This window comes from Myxine glutinosa, unplaced genomic scaffold (genome assembly GCF_964187855.1).
Source record: "Myxine glutinosa unplaced genomic scaffold, kmMyxGlut1.1 SCAFFOLD_2056, whole genome shotgun sequence".
NCBI lineage: Eukaryota > Metazoa > Chordata > Myxini > Myxiniformes > Myxinidae > Myxine > Myxine glutinosa.
The window spans coordinates 26588-50527 of record NW_027618151.1 but is presented as its reverse complement, the minus strand read 5'-3'; the positions used below and the strand labels follow the sequence as shown (position 1 = coordinate 50527).

General features: G+C 46.6%; 1 protein-coding gene across 3 annotated transcripts in view; it reads right to left on the bottom strand.

Moving 5' to 3' along the window:
• Positions 1-23940, bottom strand: part of LOC137438358 (sterile alpha motif domain-containing protein 9-like) — a 58996-nt gene that overhangs the window by 32661 nt on the left and 2395 nt on the right. Inside the window, exon 2 of one of the 3 annotated variants that reach the window (XM_078769316.1) lies at positions 17174-17256. The exons of the other annotated variants lie outside the window; for them this stretch is intronic. The gene's annotated coding sequence lies outside the window, so the exon portion shown is untranslated. The remainder of the gene's footprint in view (positions 1-17173; positions 17257-23940) is intronic. 3 annotated transcript variants of the gene reach the window in all.

Genomic DNA, 23940 nt, shown 5'->3' with positions numbered 1-23940 from the left:
CCATGTTTACCAAGTCCAACTGAAACTTCGTGAGCCACCGTGAGTAATTGACATGGTTTGTGGCGAAGAACAAGTGTATGATTGGTGTTAGTGCATGAGTGAACAGGTCCACGTCGTTTGTTCGAATTGCTCGCTCCAGAAGGTGGAAGTCGTGGATAAAGTCGATGTAAATCATCCAGAATTGGGCAGTTGGTCCATGTGTCCCTGATCGGGTTTGGACAGCATACTCCTTGTATGACGTGACACATCTTGTGAACGCAGAAGATGATTCTATTTGTGTCCATGTCTCTTCATCCTGTTTTGTTTGAAACCTTGAAAGTAAATCTTCAACTTCATCATTGCCTTCAAATGTCTCAAGGAATGCTTGGAAGTGTATCAGTTCAAATGCCAAGGCCAGTATCGGGTGCAACCGTTTGCATCTGTTGAAGTGCTTGCCACTCAGAAAACCATTCAGGGATCCAGCAGCTAGGACATCTGTGTCTCGCAGCATTTCTGGGCCACCAGATGCATCGATCAGTTTCCCTAGGGCTTTAAAGAAAGCCATTTCTATGTGGAATGGACCAAGCATGATGAAGACCTTGTCGAACCTGGGCGACTCGGTAACCTGAATCTGCATGGCAGGTTTGGCAGCATTGAGGTCATAGGTTACAACAGCATACTGCTGACCGCACTCTTGCGCACAATTCTGTGTGGTGATTAGGGTATCCTGTATAACATCAAGCGACGTTATCGGCTTGTTCAAGTTTTTCATATACAAGACATTTTGTTCTGGAGTTGTGTCTGGGCATATCAAAGCATTGAATCCTACCCACATGGGAATGTTAGCCATCTGCAAGGCATGACATATCATCCATGCAAGGTCCTTGTCTAGAGCTAGCTTCCGATTAGCAGGCCGGTTGTCAACATCGGTGGTTTCATAATCAAATGTGCCCATTCGGGGTTTTTTACGGTATGGCTCAAGGGGCTGTTCCCGAACATGCAGTTTTCTCTTTCTTGATACTTTTTCTGGCTGTGATGTTGTTGGCGCAACTTGATTAACGGGTCTGCTTGTCCCTACCACATCTTTATTTTGATACAAGATACCCATTGTATCGTGAAGAGTGTCGGCTCCTGACAATGTCTCAGACAGTTCATCAAAATTGTCGAACGCCAAACCAAACACCTGATCAAGAAGGGTTCCCTCTGGACAGGTCTGCTCCGTACTCTGAATGGCATCTCCTAAGGATGTCTCCAGTGTCTCAATGGTGTGGTAATTGACAACATGGCCAAATCTGTTCAACATTTCAATCAGCTTCCTGCTACCAGTCATAGACTTGATTGCCATTCCGAGAATTATCTGTTTGGCTGGTTTTACTTTCCCCCTTTGAGTAACGAATAAGGCATCCTGGCTTGAGGACAAGGCACGACGTTTGAGTTTTGGAGTGTACAAGTTTTGATTGCGGCCCCCGTACAAGACCTGAAAGAAATCTATCAACATATCTGGGACAGTAACTTCACCCTCATACAGGTTTTGCAGAGTGGGAGGTTCAGGTAGAGGTGTGATTTGTGCATGTTTGATTGCTTTACGCAAGAGTAAGGCAGCCTTATGAATGACAGCTTCAGGCGATGCTGCATAATCATAGGCTGTATGGATAAGGTGCTCACCTAAACCTGTGGGATAAACAATGGCCCCTGCCTTTCTAGCCCTATCTTTACACTCTACCCTAATTATGTCACCAAATTTATTCTGTAAGTTTGTTGCCAAATTTCTGGCTGTAGAAATTGGAGTCTCACCGGCGTCTTCACAAAGCTCTTGGTACCGAGTGAAGATGGATGTAAGAAGTTCAGGCCTTTTGCCAAATATAACTGATTTCTCGATGTAAGCATATAAACCTAACAAAGAAATGCTACCTGCAATAGCAGTAGGCCTATGGAGAGACTGTGCATTGGAAAGGTAAGTACTTCTGCAACTGTGATGGTACCGAACCTCTTTACATCGAAAGTCTACACCAGAGATCAGTCCAAGAAGGCTGTTGTCCTTTTTATCAGCTGCAGCAGTTTTTATTTTTATCTCAGCTTCGAGAGTTTCACATTCACCAAGATGTTCTTCTCTACCACCCTTCTTCTTCCTAGCTTTCTTGCAAAACAGGCAAATGCGTGGGAAAATACCCGAGGTAGACGTTGACGGGGCAAAATCACATGATGAACGCAGGGTCTTCTCACTTGATGCATGTGTCTGGGTTTTTTCTGTTGTATCATCACGTGGCACGGCAGTAAAGTTTTTGTAACAGTTCACGTGATAGCCATGGCTACTGTCGGATTCATCTGGCAGCGACTGAATTATCGTATAGTACTTGGATGTGACAAAATTTCGTTTTTGTCTCCTCCTTGCTGCTACATTGATGATGGATGACCAATGGTCTTCAGTGATGGGTGCGATGTTGCCAGTGGTCTCATCTGCTTTTCCCACATGGAGGATACACTTCCTGCCAGGGTCAGGAGCTACCCCGCTAGCATGCTCCATAATCAAGCATAGGCCTCACCTGAAATAACAAAATGACATATGTTAGTGGGTTCGAAAATCAACAAAAGTTGGGGGCATGTTATTTCTTATGGAGAAAATGAAACATGGATCTCTGAAGGTTTTTGCATGTGTCGATTATAATGCTCCTATTATCATATTGTGTGGAAATCAGAAACGCAAAACCTCTCTTTAAGGGCATTATAATGTAAATTAGATTAGGTATGTCGTTAATCGTTGACATGTCTGACAGGTCTAATAGTCCAAGATCTGGGTGGATTTTATTTGACATGGAAACTACAAAAGCTTTGTCATGCTGGTGTGGTACAGGTAACTTACCTGACCCCAGAAAGCCAATTCTTAAGTGCAGCTAGCGGTGGGTGGGGTCCTTCAAATATTATTTCTCGGAATTTGGTGAATTATTTTCGAGTATGTTAGATGAGGAATCCTTGGAGTTTATAATTTACAGGAAATTGCTGGACAGGGAATTCCTCAAATATAATTTCTCGGAAATTGTTGAAGTATAGTTTGTACAGGCAATTCTAAGAAATTACTTGTAGTAATTTAGAAGAAATTTTACCTGTACTAATTTAGCAGAAATTGTTATAATAAATGTTACAGCTTTTACATTGTCTTCACAGTTTACAAGTTTCTCATGTAATTAAGTGCAGAAAACCCCTATTCCGTGACCTTTGACCTCTTCTTAAGTAACCTTACCACCACATATTCTGTTCTTAAGTTGTGGTTTATTGATGAGGGGACCATTCTCTACATTTTGTATGTGATTTCAGTTTTGTAGCTTACATGTCAAATAACAGTGTTATTAGCCATGGGGGTCAAATAGGTGCATTTTAAAATGTTTTCGCTGATTGAAATCAAAGGAAATGGTATTGGAAAATTTCTGCTTCTCATGTATCTCACTTCAGGCTCCACTGATATAGGTTTCAATGACAACGCCATGTGTGTATCATGTGGCATGTTGTAATCAAACAGTAATTAAGAGCTGGAAACCCCTATTCCGTGACCTTTGACCTCTTCTTAAGTGACCTTACCACCACATATTCTGTTCTTAAGTTTTTGTTTATTGATGAGGGGACCATTCTCTACATGTTGTATGTGATTTCAGTTTTGTAGCTTATATGTCAAATAAAGGCCTAATTAGCACTAATTAATGTTGTTCTTAAGTGACCTCCCCACCAGAAATTTTCTTCTTAAGTTGCAGATTTGTAGTCGGTGGAGATCACCCTACCACTTGGCATATGAGTTGGTCTTGTAGTCTCTATGTCAAATAAAACCAATCTGGGGGGTACTTTGAGTGGCGCCCCCTACCCCACCCACCGCTAGCTGCACTTAAGAATTGGCTTTCTGGGGTCAGGTAAGCTACCTGTACCACACCAGCATGACAAAGCTTTTGTAGTTTCCATGTCAAATAAAATCCACCTAGCTCTCGGACCAAAGGGTCCAAGCTGTCTAATCGGTCTGAAGGGTGCAGGGGGTCTAAATGGTGTTGAGGTCTAAGTGGTCGAAAGGGACTTAAGGGGTGTAAAGGCTTAAAGTGTATATAAGGTTGGAATGGTGAAGGGATCTCAAGGTGTCTAAAGTATTGAAAGGGTCTTCAAAGTAAAAGTGGTCTTGAGGATCTTTAGGGTCTTGAGGATCTTGGGGTTTAATGGGTCTCAAGGGTCTTTTGGGTCTTTCAGGTCTTCAGGGACTTTTGGGTCTTCTGGGTCTTTTGGTTGTTGTGTTGTATCCCTGTTCTTAATTTTCCCAGTGTGTACCCCAGTTTAGAATAGGTACACCGTATCCCCGCATGTCGTAATAGGCAACAAAAAGGATTGGTGTCAGGAAGGGCATCCAGCCATAAAACATTGCCTCAAAAAGGGAACCATGACAATTACAATTACATATGGGCAGGGTACAGCCCGAAGTACCCCATGGGGGGTGCTCACCCCTTCTTGTCAAAAAGCAAGGTGGGGAACCCGATCGAAGCAAGGGTGGAAATCACTCCAATTATGACGATGAAACGTCTGATGCCCCACGTGGAGATCGGTTTCTGAGGTTTGGGACATAGAATGTGGGAACAATGACAGGGAGATCAGGAGAAGTGGTGGAAGTATTGGTCAGAAGAAGAGTGGACACATGTTGTGTGCAGGAGACGAGATGGAAGGGAAGTGGTGTGAGAATAGTGAAGGGTAGGCAGGGACAGAAATACAAGTGTGTGTGGTAAGGGTGCCCGGAAGTCGTGAATGGTGTTGGTGTCCTGTTTTCTGAGGAGTTTGGAGACAGTGTGGTGAGTGTGACTAGAGTAAGTGAAAGGTTGATGATGGTGAAAATAATGATTGGAAAGCTCTTGGTGAACGTCACCTCAGGTATGCTCTGCAGGTTGGTCGGAGCGATGAAGAGAAGGACACGTTCTGGTGTGCGATAGAAAAGCTGATGGAAAACGTGAAAGATGAGGAAATTGTTGTGGTAGGAGGAGACCTAAAAGGACATGTGGGAAGGAGTATAGATGGTTTTGAGGGAGTTCATGGGGGTTATGGTTATGGTGTGAGGAATGGAGAGGGTGAAAGGATTTTGGAGTTTGCTGATGGAGATGATTTGTTGTTTTGTAACACTCAGTTCCAGAAAGAGGAGAATAAGCTTGTTACATACACGTCAGGTGGGTCGATGACAACTGTTGACTACCTGATGGTGCGTAGGTGAGATAGAGGGCACCTCTAGGACACAAAGGTGATCCCGGGGGAGGAGGCTGTTCACAGCACCACTTAGTTGTCTGCGACATAAGGGTGAAATGTGCGAGGAGAGCTCGGCGGGTGAAGTACCAACCGAGAATGAAGGTGTGGAGGTTGAAAGGGGTGACAGTAAGGGAGGCATTAAAAGAGAGGCTGAGTAGGGTAGAGGATGATGTGGTTGAGGTTGAAAGTGGTTGGATGTCAATGAAAGATAGTCTGTTGACAGCCGTTGGTGAGGTATGTGGATGGACAAAAGGACCAACGAGGAACTCGGAAACATTGTGGTGGGATGATGAAGTTGGAAAGAGGATTGACGAGAAGAGGAAGAAGTTCAAGGAGTGGCAGAAGGCGAAGGGTACGGGGGAAGAAAAGGCAGAGCATGAAAGTTATAAGGCAGCCAAGAAGGCTGCATGGAAAGGCAGCAAAGGCGCAGGAGGCATGTAGGAAAATGTTCAGAAAACGCTTGGATTCGGAAGAGGGTCAGAGAGCGGTATTCAGGATTGCACAGCAGATAGCAAAAGAGAGGTGGACATTGTGATGTGATGGGGGTGAGTTGCTTGAAGGATGAAGTGGGACAAATCCTTGTGGACCCAGATGGAATTAAAGGGAGATGGAAGAGATATATGGAAATGCTGTTGAATGCAGAGAATGAATGGGATGGCAACATCGAGAGTAATCCAGTTTTTGGACAGGCAGAGAAGCTAACGAAGAAGGAAGTTGAGCAAGCGATAAAAGCAATGAAGAGTAGAAAAGCAGGAGGGCCGACGGGAGTTGTGGGAGATATGTTGAAGGCAGCGGGAAGTTGGGGTGTGAAGAGAATGACAGAGATCTGTAATCTGGTGGTGAAAGAAGGCCGCATTCCAGTGGATTGGGAACTGAGTACCCTCATCCCTCTATACAAGGGGAAAGGTGACCATCTGGACTGTGGCTCGTATCGAGCGATAAAGTTATTGGAGCATGGAATGAAGGTAATGGAAAGGGTGTTGGAGAGGAGGATAAGGAAGAAAGTGAAGATCGATGAAATGCAGTTTGGTTTTATGCCAGGAAGAGGAATGACAGATGTGCTTTTTATTGTAAGGCAGTTGCAGGAGAAGTACATGGAGAAGAGGAAGAAGTTGTTTCTTGGGTTTGTTGATCTGGAGAAAGCATTCAATAGGGTTCCACACGAAGTAGTGACATGGGCATTGAGGAAGTTAGGAGTGGAGGAATGGTTGATCAGAGTGGTGATGGCAATGTAGGAGAGAGCGTGCACAGCTGTAAGGATAAAGGACGGGGACAGTGGTGAGTTTGAGGTGAAGGTGGGAGTGCATCAGGGGTCGGTACTAAGTCCACTACTATTTGTAGCTGTGATGGAGGTGCTGGCTCGGAATGTAGAGGAGGGTTTGTCGTGGCAGTTGTTGTATGCAGATGATCTGGTGTTGATGGCGGAATGTATGGATGGACTGAAGGAGAAGATGAACAAGTAGAAGGAATGTATTGAGACAAAATGTCTGAAGGTGAATATAAGAAAAACGAAGGTGATGGCAAGTGGTAAAGCATGTGGTGAAGTGGAAAGAACTGGGAAGTGACCTCGTGCTGTGTGCAGGAAGGGTGTCAGAGTGAACTCCATTCAATGTACAATGTGCGCTGAGTGGGTTCATCAAAAATGTAGTGGTCTGAGAGGGTCATTAACCAGTGTGGCAGCTACATTCAAATGTAAGGTGTGCACAGAGGGAGCTGCAGATGGAGGAAATGTTGAGTTGGATCTTGGAGAAAGCGTGAACCTGGAAGGTTTGAAAACATTTTGCTATCTAGGAGACATGCTGAATGGAGAAGGTGGATCAGACTCAGCAATGCTTGCTGGAGTGAGATGTGCATGGAAGAAGTTTCGGGAACTGAGTGGCGTGCTGACGAGGAGGGGAGTGTCGTTGAAGCTGAAGGGAAAGGTGTATGCTGCATGTGTGAGAAGTGTTATGATTTATGAAAGCGAGACATGGGTAATGAATGTAGAGCAGCAACGAAGGCTGGAAAGGGTGGAAATGCGAATGGTTCGGTGGATGTGCGGTCTATCGTTGAGAGAGAGGAAGACAAATGATGAATTGCGAAAGATGATGGGAATAGAACCTGTGATGGATGCTGTGATGAGAAACAGGTTGAGATGGTTTGGTCATGTGTTGAGGAAGGATGAAAGTGACTGGTTGAGAAGAGTGATGGAAATGAATGTAGAAGGAAGTAGAGGACGGGGAAGACCGAGAAAGACTTGAGTAAAGGTGGTGGAAGAGGAAATGCGGGCAAGGGGGTTAAACAAGGGGAGATGCAGAAAATAGGGCAAAATGGAGAAGATTGTCATGGGGCCCACAAGGCTAACCCCCGCTCTAGCAGGGAAAATGGCCTTAAAGTGCCTGTTGTTAAAAACATTTCATTCAAAAAACGTGTCTCCGAGCAGTTCCCATGGAAGTAAGAATTCAGTTTAAAACTATTATTAAGTTAAATAAAAAAAAAAAAACCCCAGAATGAGAATTACAGCGTCACTTAAATACACACAACACAACATGCATTTTAAAAGGCCATTTTCCCTGCTAGAGCGGGGGTTAGCCTTAAATAAATTAGCACTTAAAGCTTAAATAAAAAATAAAACTTAAATCTTAAGCACTTAAATAAATGTATATATACACTTCTTGTAAAATCGCAACATGTAGTACATCTTGTCAGATTTAATTCCAGATTTGGAGATTATTTCGTTTACAGCATCCAATCCTCATATCTGAATCCAGATTCTGATGATATTGTTACGTTTGTAGGGGGTAGGCAGTGATTACTTTAGTCCAGATAGATTTGCATAGATTGGTGTGCTCCGACTGTCGCGAAGAAGAAGAACCACCTCGATGTACTTTTAGTAGGGACTTTGTATTAGACCAGACTGTCGGGTTAAGTTTGTATTTTCGTCCCCATTACGAGGAGTGGGGTATGTTAATTAGCTCAGGGATTATGGGTAATTATCCCTTGTATGTCGTTACCTCTAATTTATTTCATATGTCCCGTTTTGGCATCACACCGTAGACACGTAGCCACGCAATCGCCCACATTTAAACACCCTAATAAAAACATACCAGAAGTCATACATCAAACCCTACCACTGACAACCCCGACTTGGGAAGCGCACAGGTTGGGCAGGCCGAGGCCACGCCACGAGGAGCCGTGATTGGGCGGGGTTTTTGATTGACGGGAAGGACTGGTAAGAAGCACACACTGATTGGTGAAGCACGAAAGATGGCGTCAGAGCAGTGTGTACAAAGTAGTTGGAGCGGCGGACATTTTCCCTTCTCGTTCTGGATGCCATAGCGAACGGTCGTTGTTGCTCCTCTCCTCCCCCTTCTCGGATTTGGGTCTGGCAGTGACGGTTGTGTGCCGGCATCGTCTCCTCATCCCCTTGTTCGTCTGGCGTCTGGGCATTGAGAGCGAACGTTCCCTCTTGAGCCTCTTGTTACCCAGCGCTCACGTAGCGAAAGCGGGGTTAAGCATTCAAGTGCGTACGTGTGCCGTGTGCTGTGTCTGCATTTTAAAAATTCATTTTCTCGGCAACCGTTGGTCCGATTGACATGAAATTTTCACCATAGGAGGGCCTCCTCCTGTAGAATATTTTAATGATTATTATGACGTCATATCTCATGTGGTACAGGCGCTATCTTAGAAAAACTTCGCACCTCTATATCTCTGAAACCACTCCATAGAAAAAATTGAGACCTGGCTCATTGTCAACTACTCCCCATGGGGAATAAGATATGTAATGATGATGTCATCGGTGCCTTCGTTATGACATCATAATTTGACAAATACAACACTTATCCATCTGATCATTATAAAAAAAAATTTCAGCAACTGTTGGTCTAATAGACACGAAAATTTCACCATAGGAGCGCCTCCTCCTTTAGAATATTTTAATGATAATCATGACGTCATAGGTCATGTGGTGTAGGCGCCATCTTGGAAAAACCGAAAAATGTTGCACCTCCATATCTCTAAAACCGCTGCATGGAAAAAATTTAAACATGGCTCATTGTAAAGAATGGGAAATAGGTGTTGTTAACGATGACATCATTGGTTCCATAATTATGACGTCATAATTCGACAGGGAAAACGCTTATTCTGATCAGATTGAAATGTATTGAGCGTGATCTCTGCAACAATTATATTTGAGAATATAAATTTATGATGTCATTGCTCACGTGGTCTTGCAGCCATATTGGATCAAAGAAAAAAAATGTTCAAAAACAGAAGAGTTGGCTCGCAACAAGTTGACTGCACAGGGTAAGTATTGTATGAATACCATCTGGTTCTAAAAACAGATAGTGGACGGTTGTGCTTCGGTCTCTGCACGGGGAGGCTTCATCGCGAGCGCCGTGTTCCGGCATCAGGCTGGTGTTCGTGAGGCGGAAGAGCCACGGACGGAGAGCTGCGGTTTTCCCCAAGCAAGAACGACGAGCTGCGCGACAAATCCTGTTTGTTTCGCGCGTGAGGCCCGGAGTGAGCACGACACACCTCAAGGCCTGGTTTTTACTGCCCACGCACTGTGCGGAAAAGCGAGCGCACTTTACCGCGAAAGCCTGAGACGACTTTGACGATTCCTGGCAAGACGCACCCATCAGTGAGTTAATTGCACACAGTCGCATATTTATTTCCAGTTATTTTATCCTTCGTCTGTTTTCAAGTCTGTTTGTGGGGACGTCCCGTATAGGAATTTAGTTTATTGTGCATTTTCTTTGTACGGGCATTTATTTAAACTAGGGCATGCCCGTACTATATATATGCCCGTACTATATATCTATCTAAAATTATATCCCCCCCCCTCTATTTACATGAAATGGTTTGGTCCATTCGCAACGCCAAAGCGAACGGCGAACGGCTTGCGAGTACAGTGACAATCCCCCCCCTCTATTTACATGAATGGTTTGGTCCATTCGCAACGACCACAGAACCCCCCCCTCTATTTACATGCAATGGTTTGGTCCAAAGCGAACGGCTTCCGGAGTTTGGTAAAGAAATCGCCATCGCGTGCACAAACGCGCAGGAAAGCGAATGAATCGCAAATTCGTTTTTATTAGTTTTAAAACGTAGTTTAACGCCAACATAGTTTGCAAACGTGAAATAAATGAATACGCTCTCAAATGTGCCATCCGAGGCAGAGTGTGTCCTCCACGTTCGGCACACGCGATCGTTCGCTGCTCTCTGATTGGTTGAATCGTTTTTTGGACATAGCTCGGTAAGTAATTGTCCGATTAATATGAAACCTTGAAAAGGCACATCCTCGGGTCCCCAGCAATATACCTGGCAAGTTAAAAGTATATCGGACCCGTGGTTGTCGAGAAACAGCGGTCACAGACAAACGTACAGACAGAGATTACTGGAATTATAGATAGACTAGGGCATGCCCGTACTATATATATATCTAAAAATATATCCCCCCCCCTATTTACATGAAATGGTTTGGTCCAAAGCGAACGGCTTGCGAGTGGTGACAATCCCCCCCCTCTATTTACATGCAATGGTTCGGTCCAAAGCGAACGGCTTCCGGAGTTTGGTAAAGAAATCGCCATCGCGTACACAAACGCGCAGGAAAGCGAATGAATCGCAAATTCGTTTTTATTAGTTGTAAAACATAATGCCCAATTATTCAATTAGCGCCAACGTATTTTGGCTGTTTGCAATTTAATCGCAAGGCAAAGTAGAAAGAGAAGAGGGAAAAAAAGAAAAGCCTTGCCTTGCTGCAAACAGCTGCTGCAAACAACAACAACAGGGAAGGCTGCACTGTCCGGAAGTTGGCATATCGCAGTTACGATTATTTTAGTGTTAATGGCCAATTATTCAATTAGCGCCAACGTATTTTGGCTGTTTGCAATTTAATCGCAAGGAAAAGTAGAAAGAGAAGAGGGAAAAAAAGAAAAGCCTTGCATTAACGCATTAACGCTTGCATTGCATTAACGGTTCGGCACACGTGATAGCTCGCTGCTCTCTGATTGGTTGAAGCGTTTTTTGGACATAGCTCGGTAGGTACTTGTCCGATTAATTTCAAACCTTGAAAAGGCACATCCTCGGGTCCCCAGCAATATACCTGGCAAGTTTCAAGTATATCGGACCCGTGGTTGTCGAGAAACAGCGGTCACAGACAAACACACAGACACACAGACACACAGACACACAGACACACAGACATACACACAGAGATTGCTGGAATTATAGATAGATAAAGCTGTTATTTTTTGACATTTTAAATCCGTTTTCGTTTGAGTTATGTTTTGCAGGTTTGGAGACTGGCGGTGTGATCCGTGATGGTAAGCACTCCGGTCTCCCCTCCATCTTGCTTCCCCCCACGCTTATTATCCGCCATTGGACTGAACGCTTTGGAGTTAAAGCTCGTTTGGTCTTCCGTGCTACCCAAAGGTGTTCACCAAGGGTAGTCACGCGACAATATGCTTCAATTATGGAATGATAAGGCAAGGCAAGGCAAGGCAAGGCATGTTTGAGTAGGCCGAAACAAAATGGCGGCTTAAGAACCCAGCGAGGTGCAGTGGGATGACCAAGATGGTGGGCCGCCATATTGGTAAGCCACCACATCGGGTTTTTTTCTTATGAGTACCTCATGAATCATCTTCAAAAAGGGTGTTATAACACAGCCAAACACCCAGTTTTCATCCTGGCAATCTGTTGGAGGTCCAGGTGTATGCATGCAAAGTTTAGGGCCGCTAGGTTTCATGATTTTGGAGTTATGGAGGAGACGGGTGGACGGACGGACACTGCCTTTTATAATTATAGACTAGCAAAAGTACCCGGCGTTGCCGGGTAACAACGAGTCATTTCCTGACGGGAATAAGATATATGCAAGCTGGGTCCATCATCTGGAGGGAATTTTAAAATTCCCTCTACAGTGGGTGCAGGTACAGTGGACTCTGATGGAGTGGAGTGACACCCTATTCCCTGCAAGTGGGAATTAAGTTAAAAATTGTTTTTAAGTTTATGAGGATTTTCCCTGTTTTCCAACCAGGGGAACTTGATAGCCGATGTCTGTGACTTAGGGGAGTGCTACGATGACCACGACAGCACTTGGATTCCGGCTCCAGATCGAGTGGCCCAAATAATCCTCTAGGATTCCAAATAATCCTCTTCCTTGGTATAATAAGGGCTCAAAAGAGGTCCTCATGCTCTTCCTGATCCGCAAGTATTCGCCCGACACACTGTCCATATGAGTCCTGCTCTACTGGCAAAAGTTGCAGCTCCAACATGGCTTGCAATTGTGCGAGTATCGCTTTGCGCCGCCTCGCTCTGCAACACACGCACAATTGGTCCCCGCGCTCTTTGTACACCGACCAAGCCGTCGTGAGAAGAATCGCACCTGGTCCTTCGATCATTCGTTCTGCACTACGCATGCAGCAACTATAAACGTCGATAGAAAAACCCGGACACACCGTGCGACAGAGCGCGCGCCGACCCGAAAACGCCGAGAGAGACGCCACGAACACGGGACCTCGCGATGTATTTATCAGAAATCATTGCAATGTAAAAATTGCACCTCGTTCGTTCCCGGCACGGCGGGAGTACGAAACAAAGGCTCCCTCAGCAGCCGGCGGAGATTTATTTGCACGATTGGGGGAGGGGGGGGGGAGGGGGGGGCACTGGACAATTTGGGGGAAAAAAGGTTCCCCTCGATACTGAACGAAAAACACACGCATGCACACACACATACACACACACACACACACACACATACACACATGCACAAACACGCGTATGCACGCACACATACACAAACATGAGTGTGCACGCGCACATACACCAACACGCGTGTGCACGCACACATACACACACATGCACAAACACACATGCACACACACATGTACACACACACACACACACGTACACATGTACACACACACACACACACACACACACACACATGTACATACATATGTGGTGACAGCGATGCCCCCCTGGTCCCCCCCTTGACCCCACGAAGAACCCCTGGAGGCATTCCGAACTGTGGTACAAGAGGTTTATTATAGAAATTATTAATTAACGTGCATGGAAGATTTCCAGGTCCATGCGCCAAGCCAACAGCTCCCGGCGCACGGCAGCACGACTCACATTAGCAAGAAGCAGGTCGCGATGCGTACAATGCACAAGGAAGCGCCTCAAGGCCATCCACCGAAAATCTTAGAGTTCTTACTGTCAAGCCGGTTATTATACATGCTTCTCCCCCCCCCCTCCCCTCATCCCATACTGAGAAATCAAAGGGGTGGTCCAGATAGCGAGGAGCCTTGCTAAGGGGACAAGGCCACAGGGAGAACATAACATGGCTGGGCTGACATAACACGGCTGGGACGCAAGTAGTGGAAATGTCATTGATGGTCTTAGACTGCCCTCCAGAGGGTTGGGAGGGTATAGCGGGGCCAATACTCCGTATTCTAAGGGAGAAGCTGCGAGATATATGGGTGCCCCCAATCATTGCCAACACACTCCTCCATCTGTCACTACAACATCTAAAAGATCGTTTTAGTTATCACCCTGGATCCCCCTGGGGATACCATTGGAAGTACTTGGCATTTATCCCCAATTTACCTGGTTCACCATAGTGGTGCGTCGGATCCTCTGGTGGCGTTTGCAGCTCAGCATTGGTAAGACAGTGTCAGCGGCATACCATCTTAACAACAGAGAAGCAAAAAGGGAACTGGACGTGTTTGTCGACAACAAACGCTTGGAGTTCCAGCAAGCCCCAAAGTACCTCGGTGTACTGTACTTCAAGCAACACGGAGAAAAAGTTAAGGCCAAGGTGACATCAAGGGTCTCGCTTATCCGACGTCTCGCTGGTACGACCTGGGGAGCCTCCGCCAAGACCCTACGAATATCCACGCAAGCCCTGGTCTTCTCTGCAGCCGAATACTGCGCCCCAGCCTGGAGCAGAAGCCCACATGTGAGAAAGGTTGATGTTGCCATTAACAACGCCCTCCGCATTGAAGCTGGTTGTTTGAAGCCCACCCCGGTATCCCACCTGCCAGTCCTAGCGGGAATCGCCCCGGCCGGCCTCCGACGGGAGGCTGCTACCCTCGCCCTGGCAAGGAATGCCCAGAAACACGACTGGCACATCCTGCACAACACCACAACGATAGTGGCACCTCCAAATAGACCTAAGTCCCACCATCCCTACAACAAGGCGGCACAAGAGATGCTCAGTTCTATTCCTGAGGACCTGTCTAGAAGCACATGGCTGGCGGCATCTTGGAAGCAGGTGTGGGAAACGGCTGGGCCCACCCGCATCCACCGCTACCTCTGGGACCCAGGAGGTGGCGTCGTAGGAGAAGACCTACCATGCCTGCAATGGACCTTGCTGAACCGTCTACGTACGGGGGTCGGCCGCTTCAAATCATCGCTGTAGATGTGGGGCCTGGCAGACAGCGCCGCGTGCGAGTGCGGCGAGCCTGAGCAGACTGCCGAACACATAATTACCACCTGCCCCCTATACAGACCACCTTCAGAAGCCGGCCTCTTCGACGTAGGACCAGAGACGAGGGCATGGCTGCACGACACTGAGCTGGCCATCTGATGATACACGAAAGAGAAGAGGGTCCTCCTATCTCCGTCAAGAGTACCTCGACACATGCAATGGGCTGGGGCCACATCCTAACCTACCATGGAGTGGGGTCAGTAAAGTGGGGGCGAAGTCCAAGTACCCCAATGGATCCCCCCCCTCTCCCCTTAGGAGCTGGCTAGACCTAGAGAGGAAAAAAGGAGAATTACCACATCGTTGTATTAGGGGGAAATTTTACCCAACGGAGCATGCATTGGATTATTGAGTCAGTGCCCTATCGGAAAATCAAAGGATTGATCAACATTCTATGCAAAGTGACATTACCGGGCTATAATGAAATCACAGGATTATATAACGGAGGATAAAATCACCGGAAAATTAACAAAGGATTAGAAATAACAATGAAAATCACAGAACAAATAATAAAGGAAATCACATCACAGGATTAAATCGAAAGAACCTCACCGTCCCAGGATTATAAAACGGACGATCACATCAAAATAACACAGGAAATCACAGGATTAAATCGAAAGAACCTCACCGCCCCAGGATTATAAAATGGACAATCACATCAAAATAACACAGGAAATCACAGGATTAAATCGAAAGAACCTCACCGCCCCAGGATTATAAAACGGACGATCACATCAAAATAACACAGGAAATCACAGGATTAAATCGAAAGAACCTCCGCCCCAGGATTATAAAACGGACGATCACATCAAAATAACACAGGAAATCACAGAATTATAAAATCGAAATGATGAAAGAAAATAAAATAAAATAATGAAATCATGGGATTATATGAAGAAAAATAAAATCCCCAGAAAATCACAGGATATGAGATGACAAAAACCACAGGATTCTGACCAGGCCCGCATCTCGAGGTTGGGAGGTGGGCCACGACTACGCGCACGCACCGGAAACGCGTACTCTTCTTTCTTCTGAACCGCGCACCCTAACGGAACGCGCATTCTTGGGGATCACAGCTCAACGCTATGCAAACGTAGCCACTGACGCCGATCCTGCGAGCTGAGGGTCACCTGGTGCGCAGGGACAGGGGGTTGGCAAACCCGGACTTTCCCCATTCCAGACGCATGAGGTGGTTGGGAACAGCAATTTGCACATGGGGACGTCTTGTTTATCTTCCTCCCGCTCTCATAATACATGATTTACCAACCATTATCTCCCCAACCACAATCAGTCAATGGTGAAACTCACCACATTTCACCATCTTGCTTCGTTGCCTTCTTGTATTGCAAGCATCATTTTTTTGACAACACAAATATTTGTAAACATGATTCTGCATCGTTTCCATTCTAGAAGCGTCTCATTCTTGCAACTTAAATCTGAAATACAATTTTCCTATACACTTGCCTTATTGCACAATGTTATTCACTCATATCACCAATCATCCTGTGTAAAAAATTATTTACATTGACTCATACCACAATTCACATCATTAGCAGCTGGTAGTTAAATATCAAAATATATCAACTGGTATTCTCCCTTTGAAACCTAACTCTTATCCTATTGTCAGGGAATTTGTACTGGGGGACTCACAGGACTCCAATGACCGGACACAGGTTACAAAAGGTCTAGTTTATTAAACTGTATTCACTTCATCCAATTACCAAAATGATACCGCATAATATAATGGATCAGGTTAACTCTTTTCGCTGGTCCTTCTCGTTCATCCGACACTCCCGTTCGGTCAGCGCTTCACGTAGCAAGTACTCTCGACTCCAGCCGCAGCTCCCGCTTATATGGACCAACTCGACTTAATCCTCTGTCCGCTGAACTCGTAATCTCTTCTCCGCTGACGTTACTGGTCGCCTTCCTGGCGCCAGCTAGCCCCCCCTGTTGTGAGTTCCATTTATCAAACAATAGGGGGGTGCTCCAGCCTGGGGCTGTGACCAGGTGTTTCAAGAGATTATCATGTTCGTGCACATTCCTAACTCATTTACAAACTCGTCCTTCACAGAGTTTGCATGTAAAATGTATTTGCTTTGTTACCAGGTTAATCAATAAGTTACCAGTGCCAATCAATAAGTTACACTGAATTACACTTCCACACTATCAATACCTGGACATACTCATCTTTTTTTCTTTCCCTGGACACGCAAATTTCATGCCAGTATAAATCACTGTTCACAATTATCACAAAATCACAATTATCTGAAAATTACGAAATCGTCGTCAAGTTTTCTAGCTAATCTCTGTCCGCAATCACCAACTCTACCCTCCTTTTGCACTTTGCCCTAGGTTCTAGAACCTAGAGTCAACCATGCAAAGTAAAACATTTTCTTTATGCATTTTCCTAGGGGAATTGCCCTATCAACTCCCCTTATGAGCAATAATTTAATTGATGTAATGCCAAAGTACCTGGTGGAGTTCTGTTCACCTGGTCTGCAGAGCTGTGATCCGATCTGCACCAGCACCCAACCACCTCTTCGATTGGGGTCAACCTGCGTGTAGCAATGTAGCGCAATTTTGTTAAACAAAGTTCACAACTTTACATTCATTGGTGCACTTTCCCCCCCCAGTGCAAGCTAACCACTCTTATCACTTTCTTATCACAAAAACAACAGTCCATAACCACTTTCCTTTATTTCCTGCCTTTACCATCAACTTTTACAACCTTTTCCCCTACTTCCTCAGCAAATCTTGCAAAGTCACTTGTCATTGACAAAGAATCCATCTGATTCGACTTTCCTTTGTCATCTCCGCACTTTCCCAAAACATTATTCACACTTACTCCAAAACCATGTCTTCAGTCACGACCTAGACGGGTTGTGAATACACTTTCCCTTTACAGGCGCATCTGCCTAGCCATTCACAGATTGTCCACAAGACAAAATCACCATATTTCACACCTCAGCTCTCGAGACCACCCAGGGGTCCCTCGAGAGATGCATCCTAATGTTAAAATCACCTCAGCTCTCGAGAGCTCAATTTTGGCCCATGAGCTCGCTCCATGGACTTCATGAACACAAATCGGACAGGCAGACAGGGGTGAAATCAGGCAGGGGGTAGGGTGGAATCAACAACAACCACAATTACCTTCTGCCAAGCAAGAGGCAAGAGCAGTATCACTCCATCTGCCTTCTGCCCAAGTCCGGCCCAAACCTCTGAGTTTCCATTCACAGACAGATAGACAGACAGTCGAGGCCAGTCACAAGGCTTCCATTTCCATCCGAAGGACATTACTTTATTCGATTGGCGCAGTCTCTTGGTCCACTCGATTTAACGAACTACATGCAAACAACTAGTTTGTCAACAAAATCGTTTGTCCCTGGAAGGCAAATTCTGCCATCCTCATGCAGACATCAGTACCCCACTTCCCCCGTTACCTTTTGGCATTGGGCAGCATCCCAATGCTCTTAAACAAACAGCTTCAACAACTTGAAACAGTGAATTTAGTTCTCCTGCTCCTTTCCCTTACTCAGGAGCCATCATTTTGATAAACATCATTTGAAAAATACCCAATGGCAATCCATTTTGTTCAGGATTGCGTGCTCCTAACATAATACTGGATTATAACCTTCAACCCAGCCACTGTTTCCCCGAACCAGCTTTAACAACATCAAACCAAACCAAGCCTGCACTTGTAAACAAAGATATCTCAGCACACCGTGGCCTTCACAGTCTCAACCGAGCCAGCATTCCCAAAACAAAACATTTTCGTCTCTTCTTTTTTTCTTTTCCTCAAAGTACACTGTTGTCTGCACATTCCCTAACCACGATTATAGGAAACTTAACACTTGGACTGCGCAGCAGTCCTACCTCATCTCTCACCTCATTCAATCACAAACGAACCCCCAACCCATATAAAAACAATTATTTTAAAACCCTATGGGACGTCTTGCTTGCAGACCCACCACAGGTGAAACCATAGCCTTCACTCACATGTGGTGGGAATTAAACGCACAAACTCCCATACAGGTAAGAGTGGGCTATACGGGGGTCAAAAATACTTTTATTGTTATTCTTCTTAGGTGACAGTTTTTTTGTATTCCATTTGACCTATCTCAACATGAAATGACAAAATTTTCGGCCTGGGGTCCAAGAAAAAAGTGTAAAAAGGACACAGACACACCTAGATCATTCCCACAATATGAGCAATTAAAACGTCATTTCGGAGACAGTCTACCAGAACTTCAATGCTGAACCATGGAACCAGCATTTGTGCCCCTGTGCTAAGAGGGGTACACAAGGGGGAACGGCACTACAACTGCCCTCATCCCCTTCCAAATCACATTCGCGAGGTTCATACCTCCAAATAATTCAACATCACCAAATAATCACGATCATCTTCCAAATAATTCAACATCAACATAATTCTACTCCGCCGAAATGCTAAACGACACGCATCCCAACTCTGGCATCCCACAGCCCTTCTTGGAGGCATGATTCACAATGCAGCACCACCTCTTCTTGGAGCACACCCTCCGCACCTGTGCTCACTCAACACATCACTCCAACTCAGCCCCCACATGTCACACGACCAAAAACCTCAACCTCCGACATTGTCCCCAACGCAGCCATCTCATCAAGCCAGATGCTTCGATGCTCCCTCGTCACTCGTGTCTCCGCTTCGACGCAACCTCGAGATGCATCGCGCACCCCATCCCATCCACACATCATTCGCAAGGCGCAAGCCACACCAATACCGACAGTTGAAGACCGGACAGTTTTTATCTCTCAGATGGACGTTCGACCCACATTAGCCTTCTCAAACTGTCAAATCTCCAATATTTTCCCCCATCCGCCTGTGGGGCAACTTGTCACGCATTATCTGCTTTCAGAACCACATGCATTTTCATAACTATACCTCCACCACTCGCCCGCAAAGCCTTTGTCCGGCGCATAAACACAGATGTAACGACGCATCTTGCGTCTCCCAGTTGCCATCCGCATCACATTCGTATCTTGACCTTGCAACTGTCATTTCATATTTCATCCGCTCAAGACAACTAAACCAGCGCTCCATCGTATTCCCGGCACAGCGAGAGACCTCATTCACACTGTACTCCATTCACTGTATGGGCAGGGCTTCCGGCGAGACCGGAAATTCTCCACTCAACTATACTGACCGTTGAAAACCAATGCATTATATATATACTATACGTTGCTATCGACGTTTATTCAGCATTTCCCTTCATAATTCCATTATAAACAACGTATTTCTCATGGCATTGCATGGCAGGAGTCACAGGTTCCCAGTACACTGACATGGCATCCAGCACATTGCATGAAACATCTTGCTGGCAAGGCAATGACGACTCGCGTGTAGCAAAGTCGAAGTGGCCATCCCATCAGATGGCCCACAATGCATTTGGGCACACATTCTCCAAGCAACCTCATAGCAGGGTCCTTCCCCATACTCACGCATCTTTCTGTTTCATAATGCGCCTGTGCCCACGATCGTGGAAACACCACGCACCAGTTCACAGGTTTCCCGGTCAATCCATCCAGAACAATGGACGTGTTTCTGCCGGCATTCTCCTCACTCACCATTCCAGGCTCACGGTGTTCATAGAGGTGCAGCTCAACAAAAGCCTGGCTGCATCATTTTCTTTCCCTCAGTCTGAGCCCTTAACTTCAGTTGTTCACAAAGGTGCAACCACCCAATGGCTGGTTGCATCATTTCTTTCCATAACTCACTCGTTCTAATCATTGTACCTGGCTCATTATAATCCTATTTTGGTTGGCTTCGGCCATCCTCGTGCACCAAATTCCGTGCACGGATTTTGATGTAGGCGTTCCCTCGTCTCGCTTCGCGAGGCCCCGCGCGGTTGTCATGACGACTGGCCTGCATGTCGGGTTCGCGCGCTCACGGCGGGTTCCCGCGCGTTGGACATTAAATCATTCTAGTTTTTCAGATCTGAATAACAAACCCCGACATACATTAATCTCCCATAACGTCAATGTCTTATTCTTTCTTCGCAACCCGTTAGCTTAAACGGGGGCCTTCATTGGCTCCCCAACTGACGGGTGCACGTCATTCCAAAGAGAAAAAAACGTCTTCCCAAGTCCTTCGAAGAGAGTGCTCTCGACATTCTCACAAGTCGACTTACTTCCCTCTCTTCGGTCTAAGCAGAATGTCTTGAACTGACTGCAACATTCTGCCGGACTCTAACGGCGCACGAGCGTCCAGGTTTTCTCCCAATCTCCCCCCCTGAGCGCTCCCAGCGCACCGCGACTGGGTTTTCAGGCTCTCAAAGCCTGAATGCCCGCACCGGTATCTCTAACCATGTATCTAACCCGCACCGGTATCTCCGCAAACCGTTAGCTCTACGGGCGGCCCTTTTTTTTTTTTTTTGTATACAAGATCGAGGCTCGTGAAAGAGCGAACATTAATCACACAGAAAGACAAACCGACACATAAAACAAATAACATCGGGAGCGGTAGACAAGATGGGGAGAGAGGGGGAAGGCCACCAACACAACATTTGAGAGCAGGGACCGAGAGACATGGAGACATCGAGAGATCTGTGGGAGGGAGAGGGCTTTGGGGGGGGGGGAGGCATGGGAAGGGGGGGGGGTAGGAGAGGTAGAAAACATATGGACACTGCCAGGACTTCCAGGAAAGAAGTTGGAATTTCAAACAAGGTGGATCTGGGGTGAATTAGTGGGGGTAGAAAAGATCAAGGTTTTGGATGGGGGAAGATAAGAGATGGTGGTGAACAGCTGTTTTAAAGACCTGGAGGGAGGAGTGGGATTGAAGGGAGTGTGGGAGTTTGTTCCAGAGGTGGGAGAAAAGAGGAATGAAAGAGTGAAGGTGAGCAGAGAGCCGAGATTTCGGCAGTTTAACCATCAGAGGGTTGCTGGCAGATCTTGTGCGACCTGTCGGAATATTTGGGGGACAGAGCGCAGAGAGAGCTGCGGGAGCAAGGCCGGAGAGGAGTCGGTAGAAGACAGAAAGACCACCTACCTGCCTGCGGTGAGTGAGTGAAAGGCCCTCAGAGATAGCTTCATCGCGGGAGATTCCAATGATTCTGAAAGCTTTGGTTTCAACAGCATGAAGCCGAGCTAGGCGTGAGGCAGGAGCACCAGCCCTTAGGGGAGAACAGTATCCCATTGAGCTGCGGATGAAAGCCTTGTATGTGGTGAGGAGCTCAGGTGGGCCGAGGAAGGACTTCGCACGACGGAGGATGCCCAGTCGGCGACTGGCTTTGGAGGCCAGCTTGGAAATGTGGTTTTCCCAAGAAATATCATGGCAGATAGTGAGACCCAAAAGCTTGAGCGACAGAACTTCTGGGAGAGGATTGTTGAGAAAGTAGATGGGAGGGTTGTCCAGTCTATCTTTTCGGAGAGACATAGTAAGAGTGTGAGATTTGTCAGGATCGAAAGACATGTTCCACTTGTTTGACCAGTCTGTGATTTTGTCCAGGTGTTCAGAGAGTGAGGAGGCTGCAGACTGCTGATCTGAGGGAAGAGGAATGGAGCGGCAGAGAGTGGAGTCATCAGCAAAGAGATAGAGAGGATTTTCCAGAGAGTCGGAGAGTCATTGATGAAGACCAGAAAAAGCACAGGGCCCAGAACACTGCCTTGGGGAACTCCAGCCTAAACAGGAAGAGGAGATAAGAGAAAACCATTCAGGGCCACACGTTGACTACGACTAGAGAGGAAGTCCGCCAGCCATGCGTGGAGATTTCCATGGATACCAAAGGAGGAGAGTTTGGTGAGCAGAGCTGGGTGCCAGACCATATCGAAGGCACGTGATATGTCAAGGGAGACAGCTCTGATTTCCTGTTTGGCATTGAGGACCTCCATCCATTGTTGAGACAGCAGAAGCAGCATGTCCAGAGTAGAGTGACCTGGTCTGAAACCAAATTGATGATCAGAGATCAAGCCATTGGAGAAGAGGAAAGATTTTATATCCGAAGCAATGATGGATTCCATGACTTTGCTGATAATTGGGAGTCGGCTGATTGGTCTGAAGTTGCAAGGATCTGTTTTTGCACCTTTTTTGTGTAAAGCAGTAATGTTTGCTGATTTCCAGGATGCTGGCAGATGACCTTGAGCAAAAGATAGGGCGAAAAGAACAGAGAGAGGGTGAGATAGAGCGGCAGAGCAGGATTTTAGGACCCGTGGGCTGATGCCGTCTGGTCCAGTTGCAGAATCAGAGTCGAGATTAGACAAAAACTCCTCCACCTTGTCAGGAGAGAAGGACACAGAGTCCAGGAGCAGTTGGGTTCGACTGGGAAAGGCGGGAACAGAGAGAGATGGGTTTGGGACTAAAGATTTTGAGGCAAACACAGAGTTGAGGCATTCGGCTTTGTCACGTGCGATGTCAACTGTGTGGCCATTTGAGGTAAGGGAGGGGATGGAGGTGGAACAAACACCAGAAACGGATTTGACCAGACGCCACCAGGATTTGGAGGAAGGAGACAGGTTTGAGAGTTCATTCTTGAGTGAGGAGAGGCCCTTCTCCGGCCTTCCCCGCTGACGGATGCCCTTCCCGACGATACCTTTGTGTCGTCGGGCTAGGCCCTCCAAGGGAGCATTCCGACTTCCTTTCAGGTTGGCCTCCTTCCCCTTGTACCATGGACGAGGTGTTTTTGGAGCACGTACCCAAGTATGCCACCACCCAACACTCTCGCCGGGCCTACCCATGCCCGAACGTGAGCCGCGTCCGGCCACTTCACAACGTTCGCGACATGTCGAGTGTCCAAGCCGTTGGCCTCCTGGTACACTCTTCCCCCCTGCTCAGGCCTAAGCACTTTTACCTCCCATAACAAACCCCAGCACACAGTTCGCTCCCCTTAATCTTAGTTCTTGGATCTGTGCCGGAAATTATCCCAGACAGGCCCCTTCCCTCGGCGGCAACAAAAGGTCACTGATATTGCGAGAAAGATCTCACCTTTTAGGGGGCCCCTCGACCTTACTGCCACCGAGTCAAAGAACCGTCTCTCTCCCCTCCGGACAAGATCCTGTCCATGACGCCAGCTGTGGTGACAGCGATGCCCCCCCGGTACCCCCCTTGACCCCAAGAAGAATCCCTGGAGGCATTTCGAACTGTGGTACAAGAGGTTTATTATAGAAATTATTAATTAACGTGCATGGAAGATTTCCAGGTCCATGCGCCAAGCCAACAGCTCCCGGCACACGGCAGCATGACCCACATTAGCAAGAAGCAGGTCGCG